The following is a 4022-nucleotide window of genomic DNA, read 5'->3' as shown; positions in this document are numbered from 1 at the left end:
AATATTGAAAACAAATAGTAGACAACATAAAGTCTTATGAGCTCAGCCTTTGCATGGTGCAAGGTTCCAGGTCATCTGGCCTCTTCCAGCCTTCCTGGTCTTTGCTCCCTCTCCTCTTTCCTTACTCCCACCATTCCCTGGTGATCCCCACCAGCACCCTTAAGGTTCCCTTAAGGCACCTGGTGCTTCAAGCTTCTGTGCCTTTGCTTGTGCTGTTCTCTTCATTCGCCTTGGGAGCACTCACTTCCACAGTTTGAGTAACTTGTAACAACTTGTGTTGTTGTGGCTATAAAGATTTTACTGGTCTCCATTGAAATTGATCACATCTGTGTTTGTTACCCTGCATATACTAGTCTCACTTGTATCAATAGGATTCATGTGTGTTTTATCTTTAGTGAGCAATATGCTTTTTCACAGCAAGGACTGTTTTATTAATAATACCTACCTTTTTTTCTTTTTAATGTACTATTCATTTACTCAAGAATTGAAGCTAGTGCCTGATGAAAGTAAATACACTTTGAATCTTTTAAAGGATAGTCATTTCAATAGTTATTTTCAAACTAAAATGTCAAAAAGCTATAATAAAAGAAAAATCCTCACGCCTGTAATCCCAGCACTTTGGGAGGCCGAGGCGGGCGGATCACGAGGTCAGAAGATTGAGACTATCCTGGTGAACACGGTGAAACCCTGTCTCTACTAAAAATACAAAAAAATTAGCCGGGCGTGGTGGCAGGCTCCTGTAGTCCCAGCTACTCGGGAGGCTGAGGCAGGAGAATGGCGTGAACTCGGGAGGCGACGGAGCTTGCAGTGAGCGGAGACTGGGCCACTGCACTCCAGCCTGGGTGACAGAGCGAGACTCTGTCTCAAAAAAAAAAAAAAAAAGAAAAATCATGTAGATGTGTAATCTGTATTAAGGCATATTCTGTTTGACAAGAGTAAGTATGTCATGGGCTTTTTAAAAAAATTATTGTATTCTATCTTTAAAGTGTCTTGGGTAAGCCTGTGGCATTAATCATTTAGTCATAACTAGTGACAATTGTGTCTTACAATAATTAGGGATAAAGATGTGATTTTTGGCCAGGCACAGTGGCTCATGCTTGTAATACCAGTGCTTTGGGAGAACAAGGTGGAAGGATCACGTGAAGCCAGGAGTTCGAGATCAGCCTGGGCAACATGGTGAAAACCTGTCCATACAAAAATAAAAACAAAAAATTAGCCACACATGGTGGTGGGCACTTGTAGTCTCAAGTATCCAGGAGGCCGAGGTGGGAGGATTACTTGAACTCAGGAATTGGAGGTTATAGTGAACTATGATCATGCATTTGCATTCCAGCTTTGGGCAACAGAGCAAGACTTTGTCTCCAAAAAAAGAAAAAGAAAAAAAGGTGCAGTTTTCAACTACTCCATAAAGTCTGAGATGAATCTTGATTTTTTAACATTTTCATTCCTAAATACCTGTGCTCTGTTGAATAACAGAATTGTTCCTAATTAAGAACTCTAGCCAAGCACAGTGGCTCATGCCTGTAATTGCAGCACTTTGGGAGACTGAAGCAGGAGAATTGCTTGAGCCCAGAAGTCTGAGATCAGCCTGGGCAACAAGGAGAGACTCTGTCTCTACAAGAAATAAAAAATTAGCTGGGCATGGTCATGCATACCTGTGGTCTCAGTACCTGAGAGGCTGAGGCAGGAGGATCACTTGAACCTAGGAGGTTATGGATGCACTGAGCTATGATTGCACCACTGCACTCCAGTCTATGACCGCATCACGGCCCTCCGGTCTATGACCGCACCACGGCCCTCTGGTCTATGATTGCACCACTGCACTCCAGTCTGGGCAACAGTGAGACCTTGTCACAAAAAAAAAAAAAAAAAGAATTCCATACACCCCCATTTACAGTTTCTGCGTCTGAAGGAAATAAATAAGCTTATTTCCCCACTTTCAGAGTGTCTACAATATTGTTGTACATATAACACATGATATTTAGCTGGTAATTGAGATCTAGAAGTGTCATTAGTCATCATTTTTTTTCTCTCTCTCTTTTTTTTTTTTGAGACAGTGTCTCACTCTGTCACCCAGGCTGGAGTGCAGTGGTGTGATCTCAGCTCACTGCAACCTCTGCCTCCCGGTTCAAGTGATTCTCCTGCCTCAGCCTCCCCAGTAGCTGGGATTACAGGCACCTGCCACCATGCCCAGCTAATTTTTTGTATTTTTAGGAGAGTTGGGGTTTGCCATGTTGGGCAGGCTGGTCTTGAACAGGAGTTCAAGAACCACACGTGATCCGCCAGCCTCGTCCTCCCAAAGTGCTGGGATTATGGTGTGAGCCATTGCGCCCAGCCATTAGTCATCATTTCTAGTGTAGCATCAAAACATGTCCACCCGTGCAACAGAAATCAATGTAAACTTAAAAAATATAGTTGGCATGCCTTGGAAATTTTCATAGGCAGTAAGAAAGATTTATATATTAGTTCTGATGTTAAAAAGTAGAACATAAATTTATGTTTGTATGTATGTCGATAAAATGGAATGCCTCACAGCACAAGAATATTGTGAAAAATCATCACTATCCTTAAAAATGAGCATACTTTGAGGGTTAGGGCAATAAATAAATGCAGACCAGACCACTTATACTGTGAAATTAGCTAGACCTGAAATAAAACTTTGAAATGGTTGAAGTTCCTCTTGAATTGTACTGAAATAGGAGAATTCTATTTCTAGCCCTGTGATTTATTCATATTCATTCTATGACTCACGTTATGATTAAATGTGGGGCACTGGCTGAATATACATTTTAGATACAGAGAAAAGAGAAAAAGTGTTTATTAAAATTAGAATAGAATTAATAAAAAAAGGATGATGTGGACAAATTAGCAACTATTAGTATTTTATTTGATCCAAAATATGAAAGATAATTACTAAACTTTGGAAATCCAATGAATGTACTGTTTGAAATGCAAACTTTATGTCAGAAGAGAACAAAACCCAAAAAATCTAAAAAATTCTTTCATCTCCAAAAAGAGAAGATGATATTTCCTATGTATGTTTCACTTGTATTTCCCAACCATTTAGTAAAAAAATGAGAAACGTTACTGCTAAGTTTGTACTTAGTTGAGTTCATAAATAAAATTATATACAATTCCCTAGACTTTTAGGTATCAGAATCAAGTGTATGTCAAGTGTATATGTTTTATTTCTGGCTTCGAGGACATCCTTAAGTGTAACTTTTTTTGTCATTAAGTTTCCTTTCTCACTTGTTTCCAAAGAGAATAGTAATATTGCAACTCAGAAACCAATTTCAATTTGTTTTAGTGCATGTCTAGAATCAGAGAGACTTCTATTTAATATTTAAGCACACTAATTAATATTTAAACAATAAAGAACTTGTGCTGGGTAAATACTAACTGAAGTAAAATGGAAACTAGTTTGCTCTTCCCAGGTTTATAACCATAAGTTGGTGATGCTCAGTTATGAGGCTTTTGGTGTATGTGTGTGTGTGTGTGTGTGTGTGTGTGTGTGTGTGTGTTTAATCACTTTCAGTCAATCAATGTAATTTCCAAATTAACCTTCCTCCAAGTTGAATAGGCAATTAAACTGGTTGAAGCATTTAATGACTGGTAAACTTTTAACTGTGTGCTCTTGAACAAAATTAAATTTTCAAAAGAAAAGTAACATTTTTTTCCAAATGCAGGTTCACAGCCATTGGCATATAAATATGCTTTTCCTTTTGCTTATCTAGGCAATAGATTAAGACCTGTCCTTAAGAAGTATATGGGTTAGCTAACAAGACTAATAAAGAAGAAAAGAGAGAAGAATACATGCAATAAAAAATGATAAAGGGGATATCACCACCGACACCACAGAAATACAGACTACCATCAGAGAATACTATAAACACCTCTACACAAATCAACTAGAAAACCTAGAAGAAATGGATCATTTCCTGGACACTTACACTCTCCCAAGACTAAACCAGGAAGAAGTTGAATCCCTGAATAGACCAATAGCAGGCTCTGAAATTGAGGCA

The sequence above is a fragment of the Colobus angolensis genome, unplaced genomic scaffold (assembly GCF_000951035.1).
Source record: "Colobus angolensis palliatus isolate OR3802 unplaced genomic scaffold, Cang.pa_1.0 Scaffold360, whole genome shotgun sequence".
NCBI lineage: Eukaryota > Metazoa > Chordata > Mammalia > Primates > Cercopithecidae > Colobus > Colobus angolensis.
The sequence above is the reverse complement of the archived record's forward strand: the minus strand, read 5'-3'. Positions refer to the sequence as shown.